A 19,691-nucleotide genomic window follows, 5' to 3' on the forward strand; every position below is an offset into this window, starting at 1 on the left:
TACACAATGAAGAATAATGAATGAATAATAGTAAAAAAAGGAAAGGATGTATATGCATGTCATGATAACTGTAACAGGATGATTGACGGGTCGGTGTACGGTGACGATGCACGTAACAATACGACTGAGACGTTTTTGGTTTCAAGACGTGATTTTATGACGTGATAAGATGTCCTTGCGGTTTCACAAATTCCTTGCGGTTTCCCATTTATCAGTGGAAAAAATTGCTGATACATCAAAGCGATGCACAAATGATTGTTCTGAAATATGGTCCCCTTTTATAAACTTTATTAAAAAGAAAAAGGATCCTCCCTATTTGCGATTACAACCGCTTTGGGGTCCGGGGGAATGGGGACTTTTGGGCAGTACTGGCTGGGTGCGCGCTGCTTCTGTAACTCCTTGTGGGACACAGGCATATTTGTGATTATAAGTTACCGTTTTTTTTTTTTTATTTAATTAATTCATATTTATTTTTTGTTCGTTTGATAAGTAATTACAGATTTGCCAGGGGGTTTTCTGGGCTTATGACAAACTATTTTGACATCCATTCCTACTGATTAAATATAAAATGCTCAACACATTTTCTTTCTTTACCGGTCCGCTTTACACCATATATATCCTAGCCTGTGGATATAGTTATTATGTATACTTAGACATATGGAAATATAGACATCTTCCTGTTTGATGTCATATGTCATATCTGCCTGTTTTAAACTCTGTATTATACTGGATGTATTGTTACACTTGGTTTATGTATTTCTCTAACGTTGTCCATCGTTGTATTCTTTCTATTTTTTGCCTTTATTTTTATTTATTTTTTCCAAAAAAAAAAAGGAAGAGCATATTTCAACCTAAATAAATAGGAAATAAATGTAGGAAATTGTATAAAAAATAAGATAAACATCCACATCTCTAATTAGAAATGTTTCTTTGTTTTTTGGGGGGATTTTCTCCCCTTTTCTCCCCAGTTTAGCATGTCCAATTCCCAACGTGTTCTAGGTCCTCGTGGTGGCGTAGAGACTCCCCTCAATCCGGGTGGCGAAGGATGAATCTCAGTTGCCTCCGCGTCTGAGACCGTCAATCCGCGCATCTTATCACATAGCTTGTTGAGCGCATTACCACAAAGACCTAGCACGTGTGGAGTAGGGTTGTGCCGATGGACGATATCATCTGTGAAAATACCGTGTCAGGCAGGCTACACAAATATTGATCTTGACATTGTTAGCTTCTTGTCTTTTTTTTACATGTCTTACACTGTACATTTAGATTAAAATATTTTATGTTGTAGGCTACAAGAAAATAGCCTTTATTAATTAATTATTAGTAATTGTAGTATCTCAGAAAATCTTGCTCATTGTCACATAGCTCTTGTATACACTGAAGCGGCAGTTTAAGATAAACCCAGACCAGCGAACGTCAAATAACTTTTGTCTGGTTAATACTTTTAAAGAAAAATTTCCTTGGCCATAAATCCATAATGTCAAATCAAATGAAAGAAACAATGTGAATATGAATAACACACATTTATTAAAACATAGAAGAACAACAAATAAAATAAAACGGAACAACACTCAGGCCGAAACTCGGCGTTAACATTTCACTTATAATTAGCAGCACAATTAACTTCAGCACAGGCTACAAAATAAATTATGTTATTGAAATATTGTAAAGTGGTCATATGAACTACACAAATGAACGTTTAAAAAATAATATGCAAAATCGAATAGCTCCGCAACGGATGGCGAAAAATGCGTAAAGAAGTCTAATATCTTTCACCATAGACCATGTTTAAATTTCGATGTTTCTGGCCAGAAATACCAACATATTCACTTTATCTGGTTTTAATAAGCTGCGGATTGGAGTAACTACACTACCCGCTCTGCTGAAGACCCGCTCTGATGGAGTACTGGTAGCACATATGCACAGATATTTCCGTGCTAATCTTGCCATGAACGGAAACCTTTTGTCGTTCGTTTTCCACCAAGTCAGCGGGTCCTCTTCCCCATCAATGGCCATTTCCTGCAGGTACATGGTCATTTCTGCCTCGACCTTTTGCTCATCAGTGAGTAAAATAACGAAATGATAGTTTTTAAGTGGAAAATAGTATTTATGTAAGGAGATATATTAAAATAAAAAGTGCACAACTCTTCTTAAGTGAAAGCTAAAAAAAAATAATGCTTCACGTGTCGTGCAACCTACTGATAAAGCGCCGACGAGTCATTAGTTGGGTTAGTAAAATAACGAAATTATAATTTTTCATATAATTTTTGAAAATTACATGAAATTATATATAATTTTGATTTGACCCGTTCCATTTAATGTGTTTCTAATGATGAGATCCAAACAATTCATTTGTTATTAATAATGTCTGTTAAAGGGGGAATGGCTAGCTCAGCAAGTAAAGACACAAGCTCGAATCCAGGGCATGCTGAGCGACTCCAGTCAGGCTTCCTAAGCAACCACTTGGTTTGGTTGCTAGGGAGGGTAGAGTCACATTGGGGTAACCTCCTCGTGGTTGCCATAATGTGGTTCTTGCTCTCGGTGGGGTGCGTGGTGAGTTGTGCGAGGATACCATGGAGGCGTGAGCCTCCACACAGGTATTGCGATCAACAAGCCACATGATAGGATGCACGGATTGACTGTCTCAGACGCAGAGGCAACTGAGATTCCTCTGTTAGCAACAAAAAACAAACAAACAACTAAAAACAATCAATTATAATAAAGAAGCCATGCAACTTCACTCTCGTTAATATTAGCTCAACCTTAAAACAAAACGCTGTACTTCCGGCTTTCTTAAAAATACAGAACTGTTTTAGCACTTGTTCTACATGCCAATGTAAATACTTTTAAAGGGTAACTAAACACCTGCTCAGAGTCTGACTCCACCCACTAGAAATATTTGAAAATGCAGGAAAAGTGGGCAGACCCCGGCGGGGATAGAGGGAACGAACCGAGCGGGCTGAGTGGGGGCACCTGAGACTCGTAGTGACGGATTAATTGACAGCTGCTGTCAGACTCTATGTTATTATTATTCCTCACACGGTCGCAAGACGACATGTACATGAATCTGGCGTGGTGAGTTGGAACCTGCTTACGTCAAGAAGTACCGCAACAGCCAATAGGAAAATTCAACTGCAGTAGCCACCGTTCAACCTGAAGAGGGCAGCACTCAGACGTTTTTACACCATATATTGTAGAATTAAAACACTTTATACACAAATGTCAAAAAAATTACTTGAATCAGTGACCAGTACTAATAAAGCCCCATGCTTACAGATCATTAACTAAAAATAGTTGGTTTAGGGTTTAGTTACCCTTTAAATAGTTCACATTGTGCATGTAAATAATAAACATATAGGCCTAACAATATACAGTATCTATGCAATGTACCAAGTTATCCTGTATAATTAATAGTAGAGTGTTTATTATTTGGGAATAATGTACACCGATTAATTGTGCACAGTATGACTTGGATATAGGGTCAGATTTGATTTCATTTTGACTTTAAAGATATCTAATTTCTGATTTGTCTTTCCTACGGTTGTTTATGTAGCACACAGCCTTAATTTCCAAACATATTGCCCTCATTCACGGCTTTTCAACAGATCCGCTGGGAGAAGCTCTCAGCAGTGAGTGTTTAGCATTCCCACTGTTTTTATAAGGGCAAAGGAAAACTGGCAAGAGCAAAATCTTGCTCCAACGAGGTCTGTGGGTGCTGACAAAACCATGAAGAAGTAGAAAGAAAATATCTCTTGTGTCCTCCACAGATATGGTGACTGTCGACTCTCATTGTGAGAGTGAGGAAACTGCCAAATCACAGTAAACTATGATGGCAAGGTCACTTCTTCCTGTCTTTATTTTGACATTAAATAACTCTAAACTCAGACAGAGGGAGAGCTCTTTTCATATGTTCTCCTCTGCAAATGCAGGATTATGAATCAGGTTTGAGCTTGCATACATTGCCTCACTCTGAGGCAGTAATCTCTTAAAGCATATGATTGGAATTTTTGGGGCCTCACCCTTTGTCCACTTTCCATAACTGATTATTTCAAGCAGTAGGGTACTTTTAACCTCTCCGTCTTTTTGAATGAACTCCTCCTGCTAAAGAAAACGAAACTTTTCATACTAAATTCATACTAAGTTTTCTGTTTTGGGACAATAGGCCTATGTGTTTTGGAAGCGCCATACAAGTAGATTAAATTGAATTTATCATCTAGCAATGCAGTATTAAAAAACAGTTCACCAAAAGATGATGATTTTATCATCATTTACAGTACATGTTCCAACCTGTGTGACTTTCTTCTTTGGAGCATTAAAAAAAGGAGAAATTCTGAAGAATTCTCAGGTAGCTCATTTCCATACAAAAATGCTTAATAGTAACCACAGATGTCAAGCTCCAAAAACTGCAAAAAACACAATAAGAGCCATACAAGTTGTCCTTATGTGGGCTTTATTGCAAGTCTTCCTATTCCAAGTCAAATGATAACTTTCAGTGATGGACAGATTTAAATTTGGGTCTGTTCCTCACACTAAGCTATTATTCATCTTCAGATTATTTGATGAAATGGTTGTCATATAGGCTACTTTTTTGGAGCTTTTTAAGGTGTTTTAGTCCTTTTTGGAGCTTGACAGTCTATTAATTCTCATTATATACAAAAAAAAACTGTGTGAACATTCTTTAAAAAAATCTCCTCGAAAATGTCTAGGATAGTATTATCCATAATTGGGCTTACTGGATCTTGGTTGGTACTCTAAAAACTGATAGCTGAGCCGAAGCAAAGTTTTCTGGAATAACGCACCTGTTTTATGTCATTCATGTACAGTCTGGGGATTAAGCGAAAGTCTTTCTTCCTACGCAACAGTCTGGTCTTGACTGCAGGCTTTCTGTGTGTGACTAGTCTCATGATAAAGAGAGCAACCCAACCATCAGACTTGACTCTGAATCAAGTTTTCATGCCGTGATAATTGCTGAAGCTTTTATTGTTATAGAGTATTATATTGTTTTATATTACGAAACTGTCTGAAAGATGAACATATTGTATTGTTGTTCTCAATGGCAAGTTTAATTGCTTTTTAAACACCAAATTTGCTTTTGAAATTAAATAAATAAATTGCAAGTGTTAATTTTGGTCCTGGTTGAGAATCTTGACTCGGCTTGCTCACTAGGGTTATAAATACAATTCTTATTTAATTGTAGGGCTGCAACTAACGATTATTTTGATAATCGATTATTAGAATGATCAATCGACTATTCGGCGATTATTGCACCGATTAATCATTCGCTCTTAACCGATTATTCAGCTTGTGCCCCGACTTAAAAGGTTGTATTAAATGTGCTTACTAACAATAAAGAGGACAAAATTATCTTTTAAAAATACCTCTAAATGACATTCACTTAATTAAAGGGAAAAAATACTTTTTATTAAATTTAATTCAGTGAAGAAATTCACTACAAAAAAGAAATATTGTTATCAAGTGTTTTTGTCCTGTTTTCCATTTAAATGGTCTAAAAATCCTTAAAACAAGATTCATTTACTTGAGAAGCAACACGTAAGATATTTAGACTTGCTTTAAGAGAATATATCTTAAATATAAATGTATTTTGTATATAAGTGTATTTTTTTCACTTCTGTGAGTGCAGTATAGACTATATATGTATATTCAAGATCTATTCTCTAAAAGCAAGTCTAAATATCTTGTATGCTGTTTCTCAGGTCAATGCATCTTTATTTTTAAAGGAGTTTTAGATATTTTTAAATATTTGTATTTGTTATATTATATTCAAAATTCTCAGATAACAATGTTTTATTCTGCAGTATAGCTGCTAAAGTAAATGTACATTGTTTTAATATTATTTTTATTGGATAACAAGCCAAAACAAATCATAAACGTGTTTTGTTGCCGTGTATAAGGGGGTGAAGACTTCACCTCTCTCACCTTTCTGTTCACTTCAATCCATCTTTAATTCACAAAAACACTCTCTTATTAATAAAGCTGCGTATTGCCAATTTTCTGCATGATAAGAAATGCACAGTGACATATATTTAGGTTCAATAAGTCACGAGCAATCATGTTATAATCTAGCTGCATTAAGCAACAGAGTGTGCATCAGCCATTCGCGCAACTCTTAGAAGCGGCGCTGACTGCACAGAGAAATGCCAGTTTTGGAGTTTGTAGTTATTTACATGACCTACTTCCATATTATTTGAACCTTAATAAAGCTATAACTCATTAAAACTGCATTTAAGATGTAACGCATCTGGGGTGTTTCCTTTAAAGAGCTCCGACTACACTTATTCCACAACGAGAGTGCTTCTGTATTTACTTGTTTGGTATTGTTGTATAATTCACTTGTACTGTGTGATCTACATCACCTGAAGATGTTTGGAAAGTTTTTGCATCATCATTAGAGTTTAATGTGATCTCATGTTACGCTAAATGAGATTAAACGACTATTCGACAATGAAAATGTTTGTTGACAATTTTTTGTTTTCGATAACATCGACTAATCGTTTCAGCCCTATTTAATTGCTTATTTTTAAACACAATTCACAATCGTATATTATCAAACTACACAATGATGACTAAGACATTATAGACATTACAGTTCATTTTCTGTTAATGCCTGATCTTCTGTAAAGCTGCTTTGAAACGATGCGTGTTGTGAAAGGTGCTATACAAATACAAATGACGACTTGGATGGAAGCTACGGTATGCTCAGAAAAATCTAAACAATTTTGCATTGGATGACCGTGTGATAAATTTTCACACTTAGCAACATTTTGGTGTCTCATGGCTGTAAACGGGAAACGTAAACACCAACGGCTTCGTTTAGTGTTAACTATTGTTGACCAGAGTAATATTAGCGATCGCTGATGTTAAATTATTCGTCAATTGTTTGTAAACAACCATTAACAGAGGTATTTTTCAGTTATTATCTTGATGTCCATTGCACGTTCATGAGTACATGTGAGAAATTTGTTCACATTTGAATGGGATTGGAAACGTGGGTGAGAATATTTTGCATCCAAAGTTTTGGATGAACTATCCCTTTAAGCATTTATAAGAGGAATGACTGTATTTAGTTGCCGTGTGTATGCGGCCAATTGAGTTGTAGCCAAGCCGATAGTAGTTTGGCATGCTTAAATTGCGTGATGTCATAACAGGAGATAAAATGATTGAGAAATCTAAATCCTGAAATAATCCATAATGACTATGTGATTGCACCCAGCTGTTTTTAAAGAATTTATATCTGTTGCCTCCCTTTTTTTGTATCATGTGAATACCTAGAAATAGTCACGTGTTCTGAACCAATGCTTAATCATTCTGACACTGAGTGCACCGGCTGTTTTTGCCTCTTTAACACCCAGAGTGTGTTGAAGATGATGTGATCTCTTGAGGGATCGCATAATTAGGTCCGTCACAGAAATGCCCAGATTATAACGAGATCACAGACAGTGGAAAATAGCAGTGTTGTTTTTCTTTCTCGCAAATTTAATTGAACCTCTGTGCTCTGACATGCCTGAGCAAGAATGTGAGCGAATGCTCATATTATGCCGTTACTCCTGTAGTTGCATGAACGACCTTTCGGTCTCTCTGAGTGTGTTTTAAACAGATTAAGAGTTCAGACAGGGAGCTTTAAAGTGGATGTATGTAATGTTAAAATACTGTCTCTTATCCCAGTTTAATATGCAGAGACAATGGTATGAAAATCCATTTGTATGTTGATTCCTCCATGGCAAGTGTAAACACATATGTGGCAGTATCAAAACATTTCTCTATTTGTTTGAGTATTGCAACTAGCCAGCAATAGCAAGATTGGCTCAAGCATCTGTTTGTTGGCCAGTGGTAGGTGGGGGAACGACTCATTGACCTCAAATTGGTTTGACGATATATAGAATAGAATCCTTTATTTTGGTCACACATTAAACACACAGTTTTTTTGCATACATACAGTGAAATGTATTAGTTTTCACATATCCCAGCTAAGCTGGGGTCAGAGTGCAGGGTCAGCCATGATACGGGGCCCCTGGAGCAGATAGGGTTAAGGGACTTGCTCAAGGGCCCAACAGTGGCATCTTGGTGGTGCTGGGGCTTGAACCCCCAACCTTCTGGTCAGTAACCCTGAGCCTCAACCACTGAGCCACCAGTGGGCGATATACCGGTTAAATATATAGGCTTATAATGGTAGAAGTACTGTATGCCAATCGATACGAATTTGAGAATGCTATGGGCATGGTAGGGAATGCGCGTTCCAATCAGAGGTTGCTCTACAAATAATCATCATATTATAATTATTATTTTATTATTTAAACCTATTTCCACGGACCAGTTCGCGGTTAACATGCATTGTGAACGCAACTCTGCAGGTTCAGTAATATATATATATTTCTATTAAAGGAGCAAAGACAAAAGTGATTAAATCATAAAACAATACAAGACCAAAACAATATCTTGAACCTAAAATTGAGTTCTATTTTATTTTCTTAAGGCAGCATTAACTGTATTCCCAAAACGCAATACAAACACAAATTTAAATGGGAACTCAAAAGAATTTATTATGCTTTATTATTATGATTATTATTGTTTTACATTTATAATGGTCTTTAGTTCCTAATCTGTAGGCTATTAGTAATTTTCCACCTGTTGTCATTGACGGATGCTTGCGTGATGGCATATTGAGCCGTTGTATTTGTTTCGATTTGGGGAGGTGGTTAAATACAATTTAATTGTTTAGTTAGCAAAAATATTCACCGACCCTTGGCAGGGAGGTTGGCAATATAATCGTATATCGTGTTATTTTTTTAAGGTGATTATAGATAAAAACAATTTTATATATCATCCAGCCCTAAACTAAACATTTGATTATAAAAACAATTAGATGAAAACACGTGTAACCTATTAAGAAATACTAGTCTATGTTGCAGCAAAATTAACAGTAATTCCAGTGAAAGTCTTCAGTAGGAAAGAAGCCAGTTCTCTTTACACAGTTTTTCAACTTGTATCTGAACTTCAATGGATCCAGACCTCATTTTTTGTTCACCATTGTAATATGGTATCAGTCCTCTTTTCAGTCACACAGTTATTTAAAAACATACCGGATCGGTGCATCAGTAATTGCATTTGACATGACAGGTCTTCCATTATTTTGGACATCTTTTTAATATTTTTTTTTTATTATGCTGAAAAAATACTGAATCTCTTAAAACAAAATTAAGAATATTGTGAAATAATTTTTTAGGGCTGGGAAATGTGGCATGTTAATTCCTGCGATTAATAGCTCACTTTTTCACGTGTAACAAAAATGTAAGCTGTTAATGCAGTATCTGTTTTTTTTCTTCCTGAAACCTCACTAATGTTTTTACCTACTTCCTGTGGCAAAAATTGGCATGTATACATTTTCAAAAGGGAAACGCTAGACTCGACTGCACATCCTCGCACAGAAACTGATTGTGTGAAGCAGTGCACTCTTATTAATTACGCGGAATGCATGTCCCTAACATAGTAAACACGGGAGTGGATTTACCGTATGAGAATGGAGACTTCACCTGCAAGTGGTGAGCCAGGTGTAGGAGAGAAACGGGCAAGCTGCCGGATCTCCTTGTTTTACTCGAAAATGCTCCCTCACTGACATCTGAATCAGTGTCAAAAGCGAACCATGCGAGTGAGGCCCAGCGTGTGCACAATAGCAACTGAACGGCAGCCAGAGAAAATATATATATATATATATATATATATATATATATATATATATATATATATATATATATATATATATATTGTTATTTTATTTTTTTATTCAGCAAATTAAACTTCAGCATTGAATTGTGTTTTATATCTGTATGTATAGTGTCTAATAATACATTGGCAATGTACACTTATGCTTTATTGGCAAGATAAACGTAATATAAATACATTTAATCCTATTATTAAAAAAGCTCCACGGAAAACACCAGAAGATTTTGCCCAACTTTATTTATTTGTTTATTTATTTTTATCCCCTTTTCTCCCAATTTGGAATACCCAATTCGCACTACTTAGTAGGTCCTCGTGGTGGCGCGGTTACTCCCCTCAATCCGGTTTGCGGAGGTCAAGTCTCGGTTGCCTCTGCTTCTGAGACCGTCAATCTGATCATGTGGTTCGATGTGCATGACAGTGCGGAGACTCACAGTATGTGGAGGCTCATGCTACTCTCTGCTATCGACGCACAACTTACCACGCGCTCATTGAGAGCGAGAACCACTAATCACGACCACGAGGAGGTTACCCCATGTGACTCTACCCTCCCTAGCAACCAGGCCAATTTGGTTGCTTAGGAGACCTGGCTGGTGTCACTCAGCACGCCCTGGATTCGAACTCGCGACTCCAGGGGCGGTAGCTTTGGATAAAAGCATCTGCCAAATGAATACATGTAAGTGTAAATGTAGTCAGCATCAATACTCGCTGAGCTACCCAGGCCCCCTTGCCCAGCTTTTAATAACAACATGTCCACTGATTTTATGGCATGTGTGCATGTACTTGTTTCAAAGATATAAAAATGTGTCTAATTAACTCTATCTACAAAAACTGAACACTTTCACAGAAAATTGTTAACACAGAAAACACTGTTAATAAGTTACATTTTTTTTATTTATTTACAGCCCTAAAAGTTTTGCTTATATCACCCACCCCTATTCAAGCAACACTGCAAACCAGGCAGCTTTCAAGTCTGTATTCTTTGGATTGCGCTAAAAGGTCAATCTGTGACTTTGGATCCTCTGTTGGACAAACATCTCTATTGCAGTTTTAGAGATCAAACTTTGGTACACCTTCTTTTTCACCATGTCGTGTATTTTTAAATTGGACATCAATTGCAGACACAACACAGTAACAAAATTGTTCATCATGCAAAATTGAATTTAAATGGTTTCATGCTTTTGGCAGCCAATAAAATGTACTGCATGAAACTCATTGTGGTCAACATAAACAATTTTTATTCCTCACTACAGGTAATGTGGGTTGTATTTTCTGTTACCTTGCATAGTTTTATTCATGGCTTCCAATGATGAGGACATGTGAAACTACTTGGCCTTATTTAGCTAGCTTCTACCAAGTGAGTTTAAATGGACCGACAACCTTTAACGTCAACAACAAAAGATATGGGAGGCATTGTCTCCTCTCTTTTAAAAGTTGATGAGCCTATTTATATTGCCATCATAATTATTCATGATTATATATCCTACTGTAGTTAGTTGCATTTTATTATTCCATCTTCAGCGGCCCTTTCAGAACAGACCAGCACACCAGTTTTGAGTCTTGACCCAACAGTTGAGAACCACAATTTCGATACAGCAAAGAATACACATGCATATCTGAAACAGATAAGACAAGATTTGATTGCATTAACACCAATACTGTTTCAGCAAGAAATAACCTCTCAGTCACACAGTAATAGATAAAGACAGTAATGCTGAGTTTTCAGGGGCATGCTGTTGTATCCACAGTTGCATTCCACAGAACCGACATAAAGCTGTGAACAGTTGGTCATATTGCCCTTATCAGCTGCTCGAGCCACACACACACACACACACACACACACACACACACACACACACACACACACACACACACACAGACATGCCCACACACATTCATAAGCAATTTGGGGGGTGTTCTCTGTCAAAGAATGGAGCCTTAGAGGAGGGTGTGAGGCATGGACAATCTGTGATGTCACAGGAAGGGGTGGGGCATTAAGGTAGGCTTGACTCTTTGGGTATGAACGCTGTCTATTTGTGTCTGACACAATCCCTCTAACTCTGTGGATTAATGGGACTATTTAGATATCTAAAAAGAGGAATTTCACACCACAACACAGAAGGTACGGTAAGAAACCGAAACAGTGGTGTCAAAATGTGGGTTTGATGAATGATTTTTCTTGCCTTCTACCTGTGGGGCAGGCAACCTTAAAGTCGTGAGGATTTGCATTTGCAGCTGTGACTTTATCTTGTTTGTACATGTTCAGATGTCACTCAGACGAGTGTATCATGTGCTAGTTTATTTTACCATGTTTACACTACATTGTGAAACCATTCACACATCCGTACGTTACGTATTTGATTTGAAAACGTGTTTTTGAATAACCAATAACCAAATGAATAACCAAAATTGTACTCTACTAGTCAAAGAAATTGGGATACATAAAATCATTAGGTTAGGGATTAAATGTAGGAAAAATCATAATAACACGATTCATTGGATTGTTTTTAGTTCTCTATGGGAATATAAGGCATCTTGTACTATTAATACGACTTGTCATGAAACCGTGTTGAAATTAACACAAGAAATGACCAAGAAATACTAAAATCAAAACTCTTATATTTTAGCTTCTTCTTAAGATGCATCCTGGCATGTTTTTAAACAGTAGGAGTTCCCATGTATACTGGACACTTGTTGGTCTACACTATCTGGATTTTCTGAAGAAGGTACAATTCATATTTGTCTACAAAACCAATTGGAAACATTTTAGCATAATGTTTTTAAGATCATGAGAAATATAAATTCGATCAAGTACACTCTTGACTGGTAGTGTATAATGACTAGTTTAATTGATGCATTTGGCAGACGCTTTTATCCAAAGTGACTTACAGTGCACTTATTACAGGGACAATCCCACCGGAGCAACCTGGAGTTAAGTGCCTTGCTCAAGGACACAATGGTGGTGGCTGTGGGGATCGAACCAGCAACCTTCTGATTACCAGTTATGTGCTTTAGCCCACTACGCCACCACCACTCCAGTTAGACTAGTCAAAGTTTCTATGCCAAACTATAAAGTGGATCAAAAGCGTAGTCATTTCACAAGATGTGTCAAATGATAATGTTCCTAAAATATCCCAGTTGCATTCCGGTACCGGACAGGAAGGTGCCTTTTGGATACTGTTCAGCCCCTTAGAACACAAACCCACCTTTCCCCAAACAGCCAATACTGGCAGCAACATGTCACCTATACAATACTCAGTAGAACTGCGCTTTGAAATGTACTGCTCGTTTGTCCCAGATTCACTCAGCAGCAGGCACGCATATTTTTTAAACATTCTCCCAACAATTTGGAGACAACAGTTAGCGTGATCCTTCAGATAATGAAATTCCTTGAAGCAGCACAACTGGTCACTCCTGTGAAGTTGCCTCACACGGCAGCTGCTATAATTCAAGCAGGAATGCGTGGAATCTGAGCGACCCACGTGTCGGTACCCCCTTGAACTTCTTCGAGATGTTGTTGTTTCCCAAATAATACATATTAAAGATTTTTCTGGTGACCCCAGATAGCGAACTCTCACTGAGCAATTTACCAATGCAAGTGGTCTTTGCTGAGTAAGCAATGAAAACATTTATTAGGCTACTGTTGCTGCCTCCCACATGACCACACAGCCTTTAATAAAGTTGTCGGAAATGGGCGTCCAACACGTTACACCTGATTAGCTGGTAAAAGTCAGACAGGACTCAATGCCTCCATGTTTCTATTCTGAATGGTAGGAAGTTATAAACTTGTGAAGGTAAAGCTGTGTCTGTTTTCTCTCTTTCGCTCTCTCGCTCTCTCTCTCTCTCTCTCTCTCTCTCTCTCTCTCTCTCTCTCTCACACCCTGATGAATAGTTCACAGTGATTAAAGGACTACTTTAAGTAGATTTAATTAATGCTTGTATTAATGTTTGAATTTATGTGAAGGACAACATTGTGTAAGTGCTTGGAATGCAGAATTTAACCAGCGACAATGTGGAATTATAATTTACCCTGTTCTTAATGCACATTCTTGATCTTATTGTGCACGATTCATTAGTGCTTGTTATTATAATAACTTGCTCCACCTAATTTTTTTATTTGTAACAGCCTATTTAACAGCCAAAATAGGTTGTGAGCATGTTTCACAAAGAGCATGTTTACTTGCACAACCTTACATAAATACCTATGCTAAATAAGTCAAGTTATATAAACGGCTTAAGTGGTTTTCCTTTATCAGGGTGAGGCCATAAACGGTTTAAGCAAAAAACGATCGCCACGCCCATTCATCTGATTTCTTTCTGCATGTAAACACTTTTTCTGGCATTCTTACTGTCTTATCCAATGTAGAGAAGTAAATGCCTGTTTACATTTTTACTTCAAAGGCAGAGAATAATCCAATGATCTCAAGTCTCATGTAAACGTGGGTTTCTTGCGGTATCATTTTGTTGGCAGGTTATCGGCCCGGGATTTTACATAGCAACTGGCCCAAAAGTTATTCGGGGTGGGGGGTCGCGGTCCTTTTCTGCGTATCGCGGCACTGTTTTGTGGGCTTTTCTGCATAACGCGGTGGCTCATTTTAGCCTATCGCGGCCCATTCGGCCCGTTCCGGTTCTTCCGATGGCCAGTCCGCCCCTGATCGGCCCACCAGGAAATTGCCCGGTATGCCAGATTACCAGTCCAGCCCTGTCATGATCTTATTCAAATCTTTTGATCTGAAGGCATATGCTTAAATGTTTTAAATTAGTTTTGTAGACATAAATATAATTGTGCCACCATATTAATTTATTTCATTATAAAACATAAAAAATTAAATTAAAAATGTTATTTAAAAAAAATGGATGACTTGGACCAAATAATTAAGAAAAGCAGCTAATAAGTGCCCAGTATAGATGGAAACTCCTTCAAAACTGTTTAAAACGCATTTCAGGGGTGATTCCTCAAGAAGCTGGTTGAGAAAATGTCAAGAGTACATTTCTGAAAATACTTTGAAGATGCTAAAATATTACAAATATTTTTTTTTTAGAAACAACACAATTCCTATAGTTCCATTTCTGTTTTCCATAGTTTTGATGACTTTAATATTATCCTTAAATGTGATAAATAATAATAATAAAGAATGAGTAAGTGACTCTAAACTTTTGACCTGTAGTGTGTATACACTCACATCTACTGAGGTGCTTCAACTTAGGAATTAAACATTACTAAACATTACATCATATTTTCATTGTAAATCTGCATCATGTAAATTTCTGTTGAAGCAAAGGATTGTGGGTTGTGAGTGCCAATGAAGGACACACCTCTTGCATCCTCTGAATAACTGTAAAAGGTCACATTCGAAGGCTGCATTTAAAATGTCCTACTCACTTTTCAGAAACGAGACATCCTCTAATGCGTCCTCCAGAGCAGACAGCCTTCAAAACGAGACACACCCCTGAACTGGGTGAGCTAAAAAAAAAAAGACATCCAAAATGCAAATATACACACACCGAGCACTTTATTAGGAACACCTGTAAACTTAATTTTAATGCTATTATCTAATCAGCCAATTGTGTGGCAGCAGTGCAATGCATAAAATCATGCATATACGGGTCAGGAGCTTCAGTTAATGTTCATATCAACCATCAGAAAGGAAACAATTTATATCAGTGATTTAGACCATGGCATGATTTTTTGTGCCAGGGGGGCTGGTTTGAGTATTTCTGTAATTGCTGATCTCCTGGGATTTTCACACACAACAGTCTCTAGAGTTTACTCAGAATGGAGTCAAAAACAAAAAACATCCATTGAGTGGTAGTTCTTTGGGTGGAAATGCCTTATTGATGAGAGAGGTCAGCGGAGAACTGCCAGACTGGTTCGAACTGACAAAGTCTATGGTAACTCAGATAACCACTCTGTACAATTGTAGTGAGAAGGATAGCATCTCAGAATGCACAACACATCGAACCTTGAGACGGATTGAGTACGACAGCAGAAGATCACGTCGTGCACTTTATTAGGACCATAGTACTAAAAACCTTGTGAGTGTATATCCAAAATACAGGACTGTATTTCCTCAGGACTGGTAGTAAAAACCTTTGCAATGGAGGCCAAGTGTTCTGGGTCTGTGCAATTGTTCTTAATGACCTACACTAGGGGTGTTCTCGGTAAAAACCAAACCATACGGTTTGCCACCCACGGTGAGGGAGGGAGGGGCTCACTGCAGACCGCCTGGAGTGGGAGAACCGCTGCCAGGGGCAGGGGAGACCCCTTCTGTTCCCCGAGATCGCGGCGGGGCATTCCATCCACCAGGGTGGAATGCCAGGGGCTGGAGGACTGCCTCCAATCCGACCGGGGAGGCGTGGATGTCGTCCGTTAAAGGGTGGAGGAGTGGCCGAGGACCAAGCTACGGCGTATCGGAGAACCGTCGAGAAGTGTTTTTTTTTTTTTCTTTCTCTCTCTCTTCTCTTTCCCACTGCCGCTCCGTGTTGTCCTTTTCCCTCTCTTTTACATTTGACAGTTTTTTTGTTGGGGGGTACTGCACTGTTACAGGGAGTACCGCCCTATTTTTTATTATCATTTCCCTCCCCCTGTCCCCTCCCAGATTCAGGAAGGCGGGGATGACTTGCCGGCAGATGGGGCGTAAGGCACGCCCTCCCCCAGGGAAAGGGGGGGGGGTATACGTCATGCCGGGGGCTCCCCAGCCTGAGAGAATGAGGGAGGAATGTGACAGGGCGGAGGGCGAGGTCAGGTCGTGATTTTTACACACCCGGCCCCTTATCAGACTAATCAAGCCTCCGAGAGGGATAAAGGCCAACAGCGTACGGTGGTGCGACAGAAAGAGAGCGTTTACGGTCAGCTGCACGTGTGTGTTTGTGTATGTGTGTCTTTTTATTTAATTAAAGGGGTCATGACATGGGTTTTTTTATTGTATTATTATGTTCCCTTAGGTGCAATTATAGTATTAATATATTTTTTTTTTAAGAAAAACTTTTAAAATCTAGTGATTTATGACCTTTTCCCACCCTGTTTCTCATCCTCTGATTCAAACAGTCTGTTTTGGGGGCGTTTTCCATTTAAGACTTCAGTGTTAACGCCCACTGTTATGATTGGCTAACGTCAGTGCCTATGTATCAATTATTGACGCCCCCAGCCAGAACAATATGCAAGTAAACTAAGTAAAAACACTGTGATTATTCATAATGAATGAAATTGCGCTTTAAAAAGTAGTTTAAAGTTTAAAATAGATTACTTACAGTTTGCGTCGTCGTTGTTCCCAGAATAGTCGGCACGGACTTATCTTTGAGCAACAGTTTTCTGGCAAAGCCAGCATCATATTGAGATTTGTTCTCAAAACAGTCATCCTTAAAATGTACAGAACAAACGCTTAAGTTAACACTGCCGTGACTGGGACGTCCGCAAAAAATAAACTGCATCCATTTTTCCCTGACGTCTGGATCTTTCGGCAGCTTATTCAGAGGTTTTGTTTGACCACAGCCAGGAACAGCACATCTGTGTGGCATCGTAATTTTCCTGTGCACAAGTAGTCTCTGTCAGAGCTCGCTGTCCATCGACTGAACACTTGTGAGGCGCACGGCGATACTGAAATGAGCGTGAGTTGTCTTGCGCTTAAAGCGTAGTTATCTTGTGCTGGAGGCGGTCATATGCAAACGCTGTTACGTCACTTCTAACCGACACGTCACTTCTAACCATGAATCCAGAACGAGCTGTATTTTGAGCTTGATTAAATAAATGATTCGTTTAGAATGGGGAGGACGTCTTAAAATATTAAACTTGCAGGACGTTTTAATGATACAAAGACCTCTTATATACCAAAAGATCAAGGCAAATTTGGTTTCTCATGTCATGACCCCTTTAAATGTTGTTTATATTGCCAACCCGGTTCTCGCCGCCTCCTTTCCCTTAACCCGCTTTACAGTGGTGTTGTGCGTGTGGTTGAGTCGTTAGTCTGATAATGCAGATTTCCCAGTGTTAGGATCAACATGTGCTGTACCGTAAATGTACAGCTGCCTGCTTTGATATTACGTCTCTCTTAAGACTGTTTCTCAGGTGTTTCGAATTGAAGAGTTGAGATAGTATATAAAAGCCTGCCCAAACTGCATGATATGTTAGTTAGGGCTGACTTGCCACCAACTACAGCTGCTTCTATTTTTTAAGTGAGGTGCCTTCTGGTAACTGTCGGTGTAGTAGTTGCCAGCAGTGCAACTTTACTTACAAAACAGAAACGTTTTTTAGGGTCATGTGACATTGTCATGTGATGCTGTCATGTGATTTCTTGATTGGTATACACATGTGTGTTTATAGGTGTGTTGGTGAGTGTCAATTTTGTCTGATGAAGAGCATGCAGCTCGAAAATGTGTCCCCATTCAGTTCAAAACTGAGATGGTGTCTTCCTTTCTCCAAACTGGCTGCATTTAAAGAGTCTAATGTCCTCGTCAGAGCTCCGTCCTGCTGGAATGAATGAATCACATCACTCTTGTGTCTTGTGACTTGTGTGTAAAGTGCATCCGAGCTCTCTCATTAAATGCTGCTTACTTTGAGTGGAGAAGAATGAAGGTCTTTCAGGCAACACCATGCAACATTTTTGCTGCAATTACAGGGTTTTATGTGAGAACTTATACTACATATTTTTAATTTTTTTTTGTAAGATAAGATGTCTTTAAGACGATTGATTCGGTGTTGTCTGTTTCAAAATGGAATACTAACTAACTACCTATTGAACTAGCTTTTTTAATGCAATGTTGGGTAAACCTATTTTAACACTTGGCAGTCCAGAGTCGAGACAAATTACAACAATAGCATTTGGAGCACCATTTACGTTACTTGTACCAACAAGCAACCAATTCTTTTTTTGTGCATTGCTTCAAAAATAGCCACTACAGTGACACAGCATAAAGAATATTTAGTGTAACAAATAACTGTTGTTCAGCTATTATTAAGTCGCCTTCTTCTCCGACTATTCGTCAACAAGTCCTCTGTAAATAACGCAGGTGTAACGAAGTGTGCAGATATGGAGGTGCATTTTTTTATTTGGCCTAGCCGAGGAGGTGCTAAAAACCAGCTCATATTTTTAAATTTTATTTTGAATTCAAACATGTCAAACTAGTCACATCTGAGTGGTTGAAGTGCTTGCTTTGTAATTAATAAATCCATTTCCACCTGTTTTAGTCAATAAAGCAGTTATTTAGAAGAATGTGCAGTTTACACAGTGTTTATTTTGTTAGGGGATCCAGCATGAAGTACTGAAACCCTAGTAATTGTAAGGAGTTTTATTATTATTATGGTTATTTTTCTGCCCTAAAACTGATTGTGCAGACCAAACTGTAAGGCCTAGAGATATGAAAGTTTGGGGAATGGTAGTACTCTAGCTAGCTACCCAGGCAACTTTGATCCTCGTCCTAGAGTCAAGTGCCTTATATCATTCCTCGGCTCAAGAGGAACAAAATGTCTATCTACTTTTTAGCAAAACCTACTTTTTTTAACTAGTCCTAGGCCGATTCGAACCAAACCAGTGCAGAAAGATTCTCTGGAGTCCCATTATCAATAAGTATAAAATACATTTTAAATTGAAAGTTGCAACGGTACGCCAAAACGTATAAAGCCACTGTTATTTAACCTGTCGATACGCAATTCCCCCGCACGCGGTAGCTGACGTCACTCTGCTTACATTTAATATATAATTCACCGTCTATAAGTGTAATTAATGTTAACAAATTATACATCTATTCAAAGGTCTAAGGGTTCAACATTGATATCCGATCTCTGTTTCACGATAGCAATGTTGTTGAGTACAAATGAAAACATGCAATATCAAAATGGGACTTCATACCTTTATTATGAAATCACGATCGCCAGATGAATCCAGTTCAACACACTTGGGTCAATCGTCCATGACATGCGTTCATTGAAAAACATCCAATAGCACTTTTTGTTCATAAAA

The 19,691-nt window shown here is 38.2% G+C and overlaps 1 protein-coding gene across 4 annotated transcripts in view; it reads left to right on the top strand.

Annotated features, from left to right (window-relative positions):
- The window catches only part of LOC127659352 (cordon-bleu protein-like 1), an 85,329-nt gene that overhangs the window by 23,228 nt on the left and 42,410 nt on the right, over positions 1 to 19,691 (top strand). The window contains exon 1 of one of the 4 annotated variants that reach the window (XM_052149134.1): positions 11,737 to 11,857. The exons of the other annotated variants lie outside the window; for them this stretch is intronic. The gene's annotated coding sequence lies outside the window, so the exon portion shown is untranslated. Of the gene's footprint in view, positions 1 to 11,736; positions 11,858 to 19,691 lie in introns of those variants that run through there. 4 annotated transcript variants of the gene reach the window in all.

Source organism: Xyrauchen texanus, chromosome 18, assembly GCF_025860055.1.
Source record: "Xyrauchen texanus isolate HMW12.3.18 chromosome 18, RBS_HiC_50CHRs, whole genome shotgun sequence".
In the NCBI taxonomy this organism is placed as follows: Eukaryota; Metazoa; Chordata; class Actinopteri; order Cypriniformes; family Catostomidae; genus Xyrauchen; species Xyrauchen texanus.